The sequence below is a fragment of the Dryas octopetala genome, chromosome 8 (genome assembly GCF_963921425.1).
Source record: "Dryas octopetala chromosome 8, drDryOcto1.1, whole genome shotgun sequence".
Lineage (NCBI taxonomy): Eukaryota > Viridiplantae > Streptophyta > Magnoliopsida > Rosales > Rosaceae > Dryas > Dryas octopetala.
The window spans coordinates 13005680-13022084 of NC_141373.1; the positions used below are offsets into that span (position 1 = coordinate 13005680).

General features: G+C 39.0%; 2 pseudogenes; both read right to left on the reverse strand.

Annotated features, from left to right (window-relative positions):
• Positions 1 to 1790: 1790 nt before the first annotated feature.
• Positions 1791 to 6625, reverse strand: LOC147277360 (TMV resistance protein N-like; annotated as a pseudogene).
• Positions 6626 to 14485: 7860 nt separating this feature from the next.
• LOC147277361 (uncharacterized) lies at positions 14486 to 16221 on the reverse strand (annotated as a pseudogene).
• Positions 16222 to 16405: the final 184 nt, after the last annotated feature.

Genomic DNA, 16405 nt, shown 5'->3' on the forward strand with positions numbered 1-16405 from the left:
CAGCTTTTCTTGCTAAGGAACTTGGGGGACTTCTAAACAGTATCTTAAGCAGGAACAAGTGTGTGGTTACTTGTCGTTCTGCTCGGACTCTTCTGTGTACAAAGTTCCCAACCAAGAAGTATCTTTTGCTCGGAAACTTGGGGGACTTCTGTTCGTATGACTAATCATCTCGGCATAACGACAAGTCACACAAGGCCCAACACCATGCTGTTTGGGCCTAGACCCAAAAGACTAAGTCCTTCCTGGGCTCCTAGCCCATGACCTCCTAGGCTCCGGCCTCATGGGCTCCGGCCCCCTGGGCCCCGGCCTCTTAGGCTCCGGCCTCCCAAGCTCAAGCCTCCCGGGCCCCCGGCCCGTGTCAATTCACTCGGATCCTCGAGACCGGTGCCACGTGGCGCTCCTACAGTGCAAGTCACCACAAAGGACACGTGTCGTCACCGGATTGGTTGACACTCTTCCAAAGGTACTATAAAAGAGGTACCTTCTTGTCACAAAAGGACAACTGAAATCATTATTATACTATTCACTCACTCTGCTCTCAGATCTCTCTGAACACTGACTTGAGCGTCGGAGGAGCTTTGGCCGGCACCACACCGGTGCCCTTCCCACTCACCTTTGTGTACTTGCGCAGGGTGCTTTGGATATCATTCTCTCTCATTACTCATCAGTCGGACCCAGCTACCCGTTCCTGCCCCACTTCGACGTGTCATCCGCTCAGTGGCGGGTCAACGGGCCTACGTGGTTCGACTCGACGTTGACTGCTCTACCATTTTTGAGCATCAACAAATACCTTACTTGAGTATGCTTGAGTTTGAATAGTATTGAATGCTCCATGAATTTTCTTAAATTATGGATTAGAAATATTTTGTGTGGCTTGAAAATAAATAGAATAGAAGTTTATCTTTACGACTAAAAAATGTTGTACTTTGTGACTTATTAATAAATAACTCTTTTAATTTCATATAAAACTAACCAAAAACTTATATGAAAAGTCTTAATTACCGAAAAAAAATTGGAAAAAAGGTTTTCCAGTCTGAAGAATGTAAGCAATCAAATTCCAGCACTGTTTTGAACCTACTCGGTTTCTAGTAACTTATGCTTGACAGCTTTATACCCTTCCAAGAAAAATAGTTCGTTTTTTATTTTTTTTATAGCATTGTGATAGAAACTGGAGGTGAGTCACTCACCGCTAAAACTTGAGAAGGAAAATGATCATCCAGTGTTGAACAGAAAGAACACAGTCTACTGCTTAGACTAATCCAACTGAATGCATCTAAAGAACTACATCACCCCGCTCATCCCATGCCACTTAATTTAAGAATCTTGGGCACTTCAAGTCATCTTCTAGTGGTGCAAATGTGCAATAGACATGAAGCAAACTACCTTTATAGCTAGGTACCCAAATGCACAAAATCTCTGAATCTAGATAATCAAGGATTGAATTTGGATGCTCAGGGACTGAGCAATAAGCACTTAAGAGTGATTCCAATCCAATTACATTGATTACATGAACTTGTAGATTCAGATTCTCACTGATGCATGATTACTGTGATGGCTAAAACCTTCCCAGTATACTGACCCTCATCTCGACGGTAAACTCCTCTGCTTTTGCCCCCTCCTGCAAAATCAATTTCAAGATTTCTTTGATAAATGGAATTCTTTGAGGCTGCATCATCCTCATTGGAGTTGCCTGTTCCAAGTTGTTCCCCTAGATAAAGGGATTGCTTCACAATGACACATTTTAAAGTTTCTGATTCGTCAAAATCATTACAACCAAGATTTGGTCAGAATCATTGTTGGATTTCAACCAAATCTTGCTCATATATCAAACGGACTCCACACTTCTTCACCTCCAAGCCAGGGCCTAGGGTTTTAAACAAAAACTCAATCTGACGACAGCTGTCTTGCCATGCTGTACCAAAATATTCACCAGATACAAAGGATAGCCAAAGGTGATCTGACTCAATTTGGCCTAATTCTCCAGTGCAGCCAATGAAAGGACACCAGCCAACTACACCCAAATTCTTGGGCTTCACTTCACAACGAAGACCATGTGCAGTGCTAAAGGTCCCATACGTCCATTTGCCAAGAAGATTAGGCTTGTTAGCTGGGAGATGTCGACGGAGAACAAAAACAGCATACAAAGCATAACCCACCCACTTGTTCTTATACCAGTGCTGAGGAAGGTCCACGTTTAATAAATGCCCCGCACTTCGATCACTGAACCACTCAGAAATTTCACTGCCAGGAATTATAGTTTCAAATCTATTCCCTGCATAAGGGATTCCCTGAACCATACAATCAGTGAAGTTAAATAATTGATGTACTGTATGTCTTATAAAAAAAAAAAAAAAATTGATCTGTGTGTGTGTGAGTGATGGAGAAGGTAAGTGGCAGAAACCGTTAAGAGTTTATCAACAACATGGCAAAGCAGACTCTAAGGCCCAAGCCCTAATTTGGTATACACTGGATGATGATGGGCCTATTTGGGATCTTGCATGAGTAGGGTTTGGATCAATTCATTGTTGTTATTTGGGCTTTACTGCAGTTTAAGAGTCTTCAATGTCTAGGATTCATGTATTGACTAAATACATAATCCTATAAGTAATTAATGTTGGTTCATTGTATGCTTAGGTTCAATGTTTGGCTGGGAGTCTTTAATTTCAGCCTAGTAGTACTATATTAAAGCTTGTGAACCTATCCTTTGATTAATGAATGAATATACAAAAAATTTACAGTAAGCTTATGTTTCATTTAGGTTTGTGTGATGCAGCCTAACTCTAGGTGTGATGTCTAGAGGCCTACTGTTGTGATGCTAGTAGTTTTAGCTTCATCTTAATCTCCTTAAACCTCTTGCTATTTTCTACTTATCATCCATTTTCAGCCAACAAAGTCAAAATACCTTTACTGTCCTACATCAGTGAGACTGAGAGAGGGAGGGAGAGAAAGAGAGAGAGTACCTGAAGGAATCTCCTTAGCATTGCAAATGCTATATTGTTGCAGCCTTGATTGTCAACAAATTTGAAGCAATTGATAAAATTGAAACATGATGGCAGCCTTTCCTCTGAATTACTGCCTTCTGCCCCAGCAATGAAGTTCATTTTTGCTGAAAGGTCCGGCAATTTTTGAAGACTATTACAACTTTCCAAATTCAATTTATGAAGCTTAGAAAGCTGTCTGATGCTTTTGGGAAGACTAACAAAGTTGTTTTTACTTAGATTTAGTGAAACTAATGAGAACAAGCAGCCAAGATTTTCCAGGATTGTTCCCTCCTCAAGATTACAGTCACTGAGATTCAGTTCTGTTAAAGAATGCACACCAGAATCAATATTAGGCAACAACAAACCCAATGGACACCTCCTCTTTCTTGGCATCGATAGATTGTGAAGGTGAACATTTTCTGATTCAAGTGGTGGCCCTTTACATCCATGAAGAGATAACACTTTAAGATTTTTCAGACGAAAAATGGAGGATGGTAGGTCACTTATGGAGGTACCACCCACATCAAGCTCCTCTAAACAATCTATCTGTCCCAAACTTTGTGGCAGCTTTTCAAGTTTTGAGCATCCACAGACATTGAGACTTTTGAGGGACTTCAACTTTCGAATGTTGCTTGGAAGACACTCAAGATGTTTGCAATCTCTTAGATTTAATAAAGTAAGGCCAACCAAACCTTCAATTGATAAAGGTAATTTTTCTATGGCAGTCTCATCTAAAGAAAGTTCCAACAAGTGTTTCATAGGGCCTGAAAATTCTGGAATTTTCTTAATTTTTGAACAGCAAGAAAGAATAAGAGTTTCAAGGCATTCCAAATTTCCAATTCAATCTTAATTGGAAGACTTTCAAGACTTCTGCACCCTTTAAGATTCAAGAATATGAGCCTTTTCAGCACAGCGATGGATGGGTGGATCTCCACTAAATTTGTACAACCTTCAAAAATTAACCTCTGAAGATTTGGAGTGCCTGTAAAATCTGGGGTCCTGGACAGGTTCTGGGAGTAGCTAACATTGATGAATTTCAACTTGTCTAAGCACTGTTCAAAACATAGAAACACAAACCTTAGTATTTATTCAAACAGAATATTTTGTATAACAAATTTTTTTCTGTTATGCATAATCTAACTTTTATTCCCTTCCAAAGCAGTCTGATGCCGCTATGGCACAAGTTAAGTTCACAAAGTTCTTCTGGTTGAAATCCCTGTGGGAGAAAATTTGAAGGAAACCCACTCCATTCAAGAAATTTTAAGGCATTCGAAAGATATTTTGGGCCTTGGGTCGTAAGGACATTACGAATTTGGAGAAATCTAAGATTATGCATCTTCGAGAAGGCCTCTGAGTTCCAGCATGCCTCTTCTAATTTAGGCAAGTCTAAGGCTATACCTTCAACTGCATTTGTTCCCTGATAACCAAGAATATCAAAATAAGTTAATTCGAAAAAATAATTATTAAGTTTTGTAGTATGTCAAATCAAATTATGCTATTATGCTCCATTTTCCTGCATAACTACTTACCGTATTATTCTCCAATACATAAATGATGTCATGAAAAAGCCACAACCGGGTTTGCTGTCCAGGCTTCATAGACTCGCTACAAACAACTGCTCTTCCCATTTCTTGTATCAACCCATTCATCCACATTTTTTTGTTTAAAATAGTTATGAGAGATTTCTCAATGAGGACTTGTATTCCACTTTTCGGGTTAAAGCCAAAACAATCTAGTATTTCTTCCACTCGCTCTTTGTCCATTCCTTTAAAGAAACAAGCAACATCTAGAAAAATTCTCTTCTCATTGTCCTGTAATCCATCATAACTTATTTTGAGTACATTATAAACTTTTGAGTTAGGAATTTTCTTTAGTCTTTGCAATGTACTACGCCAGATGCTCTGACTTTTGCCCATCAAAGAGGATCCCAAAACCATAAGTGCTAAGGGAACGCCTCCAGCATAGCCAACAACCAGTTTAGACAGCTCCAGATAATCTTCTTCAGATTGATCCTTTCTAAAGGCCCGAAAATTGAAGAGTTGAAGAGATTCATCGTCACTTAATTCCTTGACTTCAAATATTTTCTCTACACCGTGACAGTGTAGCAACCTTTCATTTCTTGTCGAAATGATGACTCTACTCCCCGAACCAAACCAACCTTTACTTCCAGCCAATGATTGTAGTTGGTCTAAGTTATCCACATCGTCCAAAATGAGAAGAACCTTTCTTTTACAGAGAATGTTCTTTATAATAGTGGCTCCCTCATTAACATTTCGAACATCAATGTTGTTCCCTTGCATCAATATCTGACGAAGAAATCTCTTTTGCAGTTTAAGTAGATCATCTGTTCCAAGATTGCAAAGAAAGGCGAAAGCTTCAAATTTATGGCAAATTCTGTTATAAATTGTTTTAGCGATGGTTGTCTTGCCTATACCACCCATCCCCCATATCCCTATGAAACGAACATCATTTGATTCAATATCCAAAAGCACATTTATTTCCTCTACTCTTGACTCAATTCCCACTAGTTTCTGATGATCAAGTAAGTCGGGTTGCAAGAATGTAGTCCATACCACTTTAACAATTTGTTCGATAACTTTTGATTCGTACCTACACAGAAGGAAACAAATATTAATCATCTCACGACTTTGTAAGAATCCCAATTTAAAAATAGGAGAGACTTCACTTTTAGTTTTGTTCATCTAACATGAAATATGGTTGAAGCAGGTGTACCTAGCCAAGACTGAAGGATTGTTTGCCATTATTCCATTGTTTAGTATTTTTCAAGTTAAAGACCAGTACTTTAGATAGGTCACTCCTAGTTTAGTAATCTTTTTACTCAAGAAGAAAGAAGAATGACAATAATATATTAGACTATTACTCATGGTTTTTTACCATTCGATTATTTTTGCAACAAACACCAACAGACAAATTTAATGAGCATCCCATAATTTCAGATGGCCAAAAACCAAATTCTATATTTCTTGGAAACTTGTACACTACAGCAAGGAATGGCCATATTAAAAAAATAGATAGCAAAAATATGAGAAAAAAAAAATTGATGCAATTAGCTTTTAGTTGCAATTAGCAAAAATGATGCGATGTGGCCACCACTCGAAAAAGGAAAATACTCACTCATCCTTTATATGCCATCCAGAGAGATTGGCCACTTCACTAAGAGCAGCTCTCCACCTTTGCACCTTCTCTGTAATGTCTTTAGAAGCTTGTTCATGCTTAGAGAAGGCTTTCCCAAAATTCCCTGTTTGTCTTCGTACTTCAGATGGATCGACGTAATAGAATACTGGGAGTACTGTCTGTCCCATCACTTTCTTGCATTCAACAATCTTTGCAAGCTCATCCAAGCACCATCTTGATTCAGCGTAACGTTCCGAAAGAATGACAATTGAACATCTTGATTCTTCAATTGCGTTCAAGAGTTCTGTGGAAATGGATGATCCCCGCAGAAGTTCTTCATCATCTCTAAATGTGTGTATTCCTCTCTGCCTCAGAGCAACACATAGATGGTCTGAGAAAGTCCTGCGGGTGTCTTCGCCTCTGAAACTGAGGAAGACGTCGTATTTAAATCTTCGGATAACCGAAGAAGAGGGAGATGTATTAGGATCTGAGGCTGTTTGGGCGGCCATGGAAACCAACGGAAGTCTTTTTGGCCTTATGTATGGAAACCCAGGGAGAGAGAGAGAGAGAGAGAGAGAGAGAGAGAGAGAGAGCTTGCAAATTGTAGTGGCTTTAAGCTCAGTAGGTCGTTCTTCGCTGCCGTTTCAAGTCAACGGCAATGGAACCCTCTGATGCGCAGGAGCATACCTCACCCGCGCAACATTTTATAGTGTAATTGCTTTTCATGTCTATTCTTTTTTCTTTTCTTTTTTGGAATAGTGATCGCTTAATAACCGTTTGACTTATGAAAATTGGGAGATCTGCTACTCTTTTCTTTTTATTCGTCCTCTTGTCCGACGAGCCAGAAAGGACACCAAAGACCATACGTCCGCAACTCAACTAAGACCAAAAAAAAACAAAAAACAAAAATTGGAAAACCAGTAAATATTACCTTACTTCCATTTAACTGCCCAGACGCCCAGTGGTCTTCCCTTCCTTCTCCCTCCTTGCCCAGACGCCCAGTGATCTGCGCCCATCTCCCGCGACCAAAACCGGCCCACTCCTTGCGCCGCCCGCGCCTGCCGCTCGCCTCATCCCTCATTCCCCAGCCAGCCTGCTCGCCTTATCCCTCCTTCCTCAGCCAGCCTCGCGCCGTCGCTCGCCTCCTCCCCCACCTCGTCACCGGCAAAAAGCACAACGAGATCGTCCTCAAGCTCAACCCCAACAGCCAGACCATCGAAGACGACTTTCTCGACGCCAAGGTGATGTGGACGACCAAAGGGCAGAGATAGTCGCGAAATTTCGACGAAATTTGGGCGAAATTTTACAAAATTGCAAGTGAAACTGCTTCGAAATTTCGGCGAAAAGTTAACGAAAATTAACGGATATGGTATAAAATTTCGGGATCTCTAAAAAACGAAAATTTCGCCGAAATTTTCGAAATTTAACTCCTTGCCCACAACCATCGTCCATCCTCCCCCTGCAGGCAGATCTACTCGGGAACACCAACTCTGTCGTCGGCTTGTCTCGTCGATTTCGGCCACCTCAGGCCTCCAATCACCAAAATTTTTTGTGGGTTTTCCTCTCCTCACCATAGGCTTTCATTCCCCTAATGTTTGGTTTTTCAATTTGGAGAATTTGTGAAATTGAAATTTTAGGGTTTGAAATTAAAATTTGTGAATTTGAAATTCTTGTATGGAAATAATGGAATTAATTTATGAAATATAGATAAATCATAGAGAATGGATTATGGAGTTATATAATGTTTCGGAAAACATGAAATCAATATGTAAATCAACTTATATTTTGTTATAGACAAATTATACATAGAGCATGAAGTTGTTTATGAATTAATTTGATATTTTGTTATAGACAAATTATACAAATTAAAGGAAATTTAGTATGTCACCATGAACAATTAAACATCATTTGTTATTAATTTTGTATATAACAGTATGTCTTTGCAAATTATAGAATATGCTTCGCAATATCTTGAGGTGAATATACTTACTCTGCACATAAGGATGCTGAAAACAGTGAACATGTTGAACCTTATAAACGTTCTATGTGATACTAATTACTTATATAATTCATAATGCAATATTGTAGTATAAATAAAATTGAGATGTTTCAGTGTTTGTTAAATAAAATTTATGTAATTATTAATTAGTAAATTATTTTTATTTAACATTATTTGCCTTCAGCACGCATTATATTCATCTTATATCACATGTATGCTACTATACAATTTGGTTTATTCAATGCAGTTTATCAATGTAGTAGATAATATGTTAAATAAACATATGTTAAAGTTTTATTTAAAATTTTTGTATTTTGATAATAATTTTCATAGTTTCTGTCTATTTTTGTCGAAATCGTAATTACCTCGAAATTTTCATTGAAATTTCAATAGAAATTTTCTTGAAACCCGAAATTTAATTTTTTGCCAAGAACTTAACTTTCAATATTGAAAATGCTGGTTTTGCCAATTGAAGCATGGAAGATTTGCTCTTTCTGTTTCTCCATATGTCTATTACAAAATTTTAAGAAACTATGGATCTCTAATAATAATAGTATATAAAAAAAAATAATCAAAATTTTGGGTTTCAATTCTTTCTTATTCTCTTTTATTGTACATCAGTAATAACATGTACACATTGTACAGTGGGAAAAAGCTAAAAAGTAAAAACTATGCTAAATGCTACAGTTAGCATGATTTTTAGATTTTTGTTATAGTCTTTGTGGTTTTGTTCTAATGGGATGAAAGCTTATCTTTGTTTTCAAGAGGGCAAACAACATAGAAACAACACACTCATATGAAGCATCATTTCTCTCTCTTGCGAGCATCTTCAACAGTGTCTTTTTTCTCTTTCTTCCCAACCAATTAACTCTAAGTCGGTACCTCAACCCGAGCCAATCCACCCGATGCCCACCCTTAAATATAGCCGTGCCATTGCAGTGGAATTTTTTTTTTTTTTTTTTTCATTTCACTATATATGACTTTTAGCATAGCATTTAGTTATGTAAGGGACGAAATTATGATTTAAAAATGAGATGAGCTAAGCTATTTTTTTTTTTCTTTAGTGAAAAATTTATTGAAATTTCGACAGTCTATTTGTTTTTTTTTTTTTTTCGTATTTTCTATGTAACACCTATAGATTGGTCCTGGGTCATAAATAACTTGCAATTCCTAGCCTTATATAAGGAAAATGCCAAGAAATGTTTTTAGGGCATGACCAGATTAATTTTATGTTGGTGTGAGTCAACATATGTGATTATTGTGTAATTATTAGAATTAATTAGGTGATTTATTAATTCCTGTAATTTAGTTATAGGTCCATGTATATAAACCACACTTTGTGGTCTTATTCAATTAAGCAGAAATAATATTGAAAACCCTAAAACATTCTCTGTTCATGGTACCAGAGCCGACCCTTCTCACCTCTTCTTTCCCATAGGTATTAGGGATTAGGTCGTGGTTGTTTTTTTTTTTTGGATGTTTTAAGGTTTTATCTTGATCATTGTCTCTCTTAATCCTAGATTAAGGTGTTTATCAAAATATTAGTGGGTGTACTGGTGCATGGTGCAATTCTGTTCAAACAGAGAGGCATCGACGAGGTCCTCTGCAATGTCAATCTTGCTCCACCAGAAAATCATCCCTGCATGTGACTGTCAGTGCGCCAGCGACGCCGACGTCGCCTCCACCTCCGCCTGCCTGCACCAGCGACGCCGACGCCGCCTCCTGCCTGTGCGCAGCACCGTCTGTCCCGACTGTGTGCGCCTCCGTCTCCCCTTCCTCGTGCGTCGGCGACTGCTGCTCGACCGCCAGAGACGCCGCCCCACCTGCCTGTGCGAAGCGCCAACTCATCTGTCTGCACGCGCGCCTGCTGCTTGTCCGCCAGTGACGCCGCGTCGACCCGCCTGCCCGCGCGCGCACATCGTTCGCCTGCGTGTGTGTGTCTCCGCCTGCCTGTGCTGCGAGTCTCCGCCTGCCTGTGCGACGACGGTGCGACTGGTCTCTGCTGTGCGGTGGTCTGAGCGACGGCTGTGAGACCGCCTGTGCGTGCGAACTACTGTGCACATTTGGTTGGTTCAGTTCTGCCCCCTGCTCTCTGCGGCTGTGCACATCTGATTGGCCCTACTGTGCGTGTGCCCCTGCTGTGTTCAACCTCTTCGGGCAGCATCTTTTTATTTAAAAAAAAAAAAAAAAGGGATAAGGGATGCTGTACACCATGTCTGAAATGCCTCCCTCTGGTTCCTCGGCTACGGATTTAAATGGAATCAATAATATGGTTGGTTCTAGGGTGAACTCTGTTAGTTCCTCCAGCTTTGTTGCCAAGTCAGGTATCTCTAACTCTGCTTTGAGTACTTCTGCTTGTACTGGTAATGGTGCATGGATAATTGATACAGGTGCTACGGATCATATGACTTCTGATCGTTATGTTTTTAGTCATCTTTCATCTGTCTGTCCTAAACCATTTATTGTTAATGCCAATGATGTGTCATCTCCTGTTCTAGGGGGCGGCACGGTATCCTTCTCATCTGATTTGTCTTTACATAATGTGCTGTTTGTTCCTTCCTTAAATTGTAACCTTATTTCTGTTAGTCAACTAACCAAAACTCATAATTGTGTGGCCACATTTTTTCCTACCCATTGTGTTTTCCAGGACATTCATACCAAGGAGAAGATTGGCAGTGGTAGAAAGAGTGGTGGATTGTACTATCTGGATAGTGGGGTCTCCGCTTCAGATGGTCGTGGCATTGTGAGTCTAGTTAGTAATGGTTCTTCCGAAAATCAGAAGAAGATTTGGTTGTGGCATCGCCGACTTGGTCATCCGTCCTTTAGTTATCTTCGGCGTTTATTTCCCTCTTTATTTCGTGGATTGAACATTTCAAATTTTAATTGTGAAGTTTGTGTGTTGGCCAAAAGTCATCGTTCAGTGTTTCCTTCTAGTGCTACACGTATGGATGTTCCTTTTGCTTTGGTCCACTCGGATGTTTGGGGTCCGGCCCCGTGTGGTACACATAAAGGAATGAAATGGTTTGTGACATTTATTGATGATTGTACTAGGATGACTTGGGTTTATCTTCTGAAACATAAAAGTGATGTGTGTGCTGTTTTTCGCCTTTTTCATCATATGGTCCTCACCCAGTTTGCCTGTCCTATTAAAGTTTTGCGCTCTGATAATGGCGGTGAGTTCGTTAATACAGAGTTGACTCAGTATTTTGCTTATGCGGGGATCCTTCATCAGACTTCTTGCGCTCATTCTCCACAACAGAATGGGGTTGCTGAACGCAAAAATCGACATTTATTGGAAGTCACTCGGTCCCTTCTTCTGGGGGGTCACGTGCCATCTCTGTTCTGGGGTGATGCCTTGAGTTCTGCCGTTTATCTGATTAATCGGACCCCATCTAGTGTCCTTGACTTTCGGCGACCTTTGGATGTTCTCTCGGATTTTGTCTCTCTACCAGGTATCCTTCATTTGGAACCCCGAGTTTTTGGGTGTGTTGTTTTTGTGCATTTACATTCTCATCAGCGATCCAAGCTCGCATCTCGGGCCTTAAAGTGTGTATTTGTTGGTTATGGTCCATCCCAGAAGGGGTATCGGTGCTATCATCCCTCTACTCAGCGCTTCTATGTTTCTATGGATGTCACTTTTCATGAACATCAACTTTTTTATTCTCCACGTCCACTGGATTCTACCCTTCAGGGGGAGGGTTCTAGTGAAGTGCAGAATAGTGAAGTGCAGAATCGAGATGATATGTTGTTCTTTGATCAGTTTGGTTCTGGGAGTAGTAGTGAGGAAGGGTCAGAACAGACTACTGATCACCCGGTGTCTGAGTCTGCGGATGAGACTGAGACTGTGGAAATTACTGCGGATGATACTGAGGATGCGGAAATTAATGAAGATGATACTGAGGATATGGTAGGACAAGAATCCACGAATTCTGAGCTTGAGGAATCACCACTCCATGATAGTACCGTCATCTCTCCTACTCCATTGAATCAATCTTCTTCGTCCATTGAGGTAACCGACAATACTCTTGATTCACATTCTGGTTAAGATCTTATTTCTAATGCTTCTAAATTTACACTTCCTCCTCGGTCTAACCGAGGACAACCACCAGCTAAATATGAGCCAGATCCAAATGCCAAAGTTAGGTACTCAATTAATAATCATGTGTCATCTGTTAGGCTTTCAAAGTCATATTAATCGTATGTTCTGCAATTATCTTCTGTTTCTATTCCTAGTAGATTGCAGGATGCTCTTACAGATTCTAGATGGACCAAAGCTATGGCTGAAGAAATGGCGGCATTACAGAAGAATTCAACCTGGGAGTTGGTTTCTCTACCTAAGGGGAAGAAGACAGTTGGGTGCAGATAGGTGTTTGCAGTCAAACACAAAGCTGATGGGTCAGTTGAAAGGTATAAGGCAAGGTTAGTAGCAAAGGGTTATACACAGTCCTATGGCATAGACTACTTGGAGACGTTTGCTCCAGTGGCCAAGTTAAACACAGTACGGGTTCTGTTGTCTTTGGCTGCTAACAAAGATTGGCCACTTCTTCAATTTGATGTAAAGAATGCCTTTCTCCATGGTGATTTGACTGAAGAAGTATACATGGATCCTCCTCCAGGTATACCAGAGTTTGATAATACAAGATTGGTATGTAAACTGAAAAAGTCTTTATATGGTCTTAAACAATCTCCGAGAGCCTGGTTTGGGAGATTCACCCGTGCAATGAAGAACTATGGTTATCGGCAGAGTAATTTTGATCATACTTTGTTCCTAAAGAAAAAGGAGAAGAAGATTACTGCTCTTATCATTTACGTTGATGATATGGTTATGACCGGAGATGATTATGAGGAAATCTCTAATTTGCAGAGGTACTTGTCCTAAGAGTTTGAAATGAAACAGTTGGGGGACTTGAAGTTCTTTCTTGGGATAGAAGTGGCTCGGTCTAAACATGGCATATTCCTATCTCAAAGGAAATATGTTTTAGACTTGTTGTCTGAAACTGGTATGCTTGGGTGTAAGCCAGCTGTCACTCCTATGGAACAAAATCATAGACTTTTTGAGTGTTTGGGGGCCTTGCCTGCAGATAAGGGGCGATATCAGAGACTTGTTGGAAGATTGATATATTTGTCTCACACTAGACCTGACATTGCTTATGCGGTTAGTGTAGTAAGTCAGTTTATGCATGCCCCGTGCAAACCCCATATGGATGCTGTGGAGCGAATTTTACAGTATTTAAAATCTGCACCTGGTAAAGGATTGTTGTTTGCTAATCATGGTCATGTAAATGTTGAAGGTTTTTCTGATGCAGACTGGGGTGGTTCAGCAGATGATAGAAGGTCTACCTCAGGCTACTTTACCTTTGTAGGAGGAAATTTGGTAACCTGGAGAAGTAAGAAACAATCAGTTGTATCTAGGTCGAGTGCAGAGGCTGAATACAGAGGTATGGCACTTGGAGTAGTCGAACTTTTGTGGTTGAGACATTTATTAACTGATTTAGGGTGTCCACCTACCAAACCTATGGACTTGTTTTGTGATAACAAATCTGCTATTGATATAGCACATAATCCTGTTCAGCATGATAGAACAAAACACATTGAGATTGATCGACACTTCATCAAAGAGAAACTTGAAGCGAAGATTATTAACTTTCCATTTGTGAAGTCCGAAGATCAGCTTGCAGATGTGTTGACCAAGGCTGTAACAAATAGGGTGTTTTTGGACTCACTAGACAAGTTGGGCATGTGCGATATATATGCACCAACTTGAGGGGAAGTGTTGGTGTGAGTCAACATATGTGATTATTGTGTAATTATTAGAATTAATTAGGTGATTTATTAATTCCTGTAATTTAGTTATAGGCCCATGTATATAAACCACACTTTGTGGTCTTATTCAATTAAGCAGAAATAATATTGAAAACCCTAAAACATTCTCTGTTCATTTTATTCATCCCAAACACGGGATATTTATTAAGGGTTACAACTCTAAATACACTAGGAAATGTAATTACAAGTAAACCTACAACAATAACTATAATTACAAAACCAAGTTTTCCCAATTCTTTAAGGACTCACGCACACTCCCCCTCAAGTTGGTGCACACATATATGCCCAACTTGTTCAACGAGTCAAGAAACACCCTGCTTGCCATAGCTTTAGTAAACACATCCGCTAACTGGTCTTCGGACTTGACAAAGGGAAAGTTGATATAGTCAGCTTCCAACTTTTCCTTAGCAAACTGTGTATCAATCTCAACATGTTTAGTCTGATCATGTTGAACAAGCTCAATAACTTGTGCCAGTAGGTGCAGCAACAACTTGCCTCAGTAGTTGTGCTGGAGGAGACCTAACTATGCTGCCTCTTGAAAGAGATGTTAATTAGATTTATTAGGTATATCACTTTCCTATTGAGATTTAGACTCTTCCTTTTTCTCCATGACCTGCTGGATGCCTTCTTGGTAACCATGTATAAAACTTTTAAGAGCTTCTCTATACACAGAAGCTCTTGTCATGTAGACTCGCTGTAGAGCCGGCTTTAGTGTCTCAATTCCTCCTCTAGCAGCCACAGCTATTCATTTTTGTTTCCAGTTAAAAACATTAAAACATTAAGCAAATTTCAAACCATTTAACTAAAAGAATTAGAAGATTTCAAGAAAATAACTGAGAATTATCGTTGTATTGGGACAGGCAGAACCATAAACATCTACTTTGTGAAAAAAATGAAATGAGAAATGCCTATTACTATCAAAAAGGAAATAAAACAGAGACAGAGACACAGGCAATAGAGCAATTAAAGTAAAACCAGATACAAAAACTACCAACCAGATAGAACTGCCTTACAATATAAGTATCAGCTGCTTCATATCTTCCAATTCTTTTCATATTTGTTGCTCATACTGGTTTACCTCATCTTCCCTTTACTATCTCAAAGTTGAACCACTTTCAATCATAGTGAGGCAAGCATAAATAGAAATGTTGTGAAGTTGTTTTGATATACAAACCATTATCAAAAATAACTTTCTAATCAATTGTGCTCAAGTACTCGAAGCATATTTGACACATGTAAAACATTTGATAGGCTAGATTGAACGGCATACAAAATTAGATGGTTATTATTTATGCCAACCTGAGTCAAAACATTACATGACACTAATTGTGACTCAAATCAACAAAAAAAAAAAAAAAACAAAGGAGAAATCCATAGCCATCTTCATAGTCATATGCATGCATACATCATATGAAACATGTAAAAATGTAGGTTCTTAACTTCTTACTAATAACAGGTGATATCTGGAGCATTTGATTAAAGTTATTATTAAATGTATGACATTGTTTGACATGGCACCATACTGTAGAGATTACTTACCAAGATCCTCCAATGTTGAGGGTTCTTTCTCTAAAGAAAAGAAAAACAAGTTATAACCAAATATTTCACCAGCTCAGATGGTCAGCTCCAAAATCAACTTTGATCTACAGCACCTGGAATTTTCAAGCATTCTAAAATTGAACAGTTGTCCATATCTTCAAAATTCATATCAGAATAATTCAAGAAAAAGAACAACGGTTATACCCACCAAATAAGTGATTGATATGTCCCCAACCCATCAAGTTAAATACATACACAAACTAAAGGCCTGTTTAGGAGTGTTTCTGTATGAAATGTTTTTTTCTCATTTAACACTTTTATTAGTAGTATTTTTATTATAACAAAAAATTTCGTTAAAACAAGCTATTTTCTGGAAAAACACCTATGATCAGGTGCCAACTTCTCTAAGAAGCATTGTTTCTCGAACCTAAAAAGCACTTTTGTCTCTTTCAGCCAAAGGTTACAAAATGTGTTTTTGGTTATCTGAAACCACCAACAGCACTCCCAAACAAGCCATAACTAGTTTATTTTATGTCATAAAGTATTTTACCAATCAAGTATTACTAACTATATATTACAGTATTACTTCAATTAATCATAAGTTACTTAATTAAATCAATTGAATATGAATATGACTAACTACAAAGCCTATATATATATAATTAAATCAATTGGAAATGCAATCTCTTTCAGATCATAACGAACATAATCATACAGTTTTCTACAGACCACCCTGACCTTCATGTCTGTGACATCGTTTACTTTCCTCACTTTGTCAGTGTGGACTCCAATCTGCTAGCTTTGCACTGCCTAATAATTGAAGTCCAATTTCATATGTTGCGCTACTACACTTGTAGACTTCCAAGCTATGGCTACCTGTGTAACAACTGTACCACCATCACCGAGGGACGTAACCACAAACATCTCT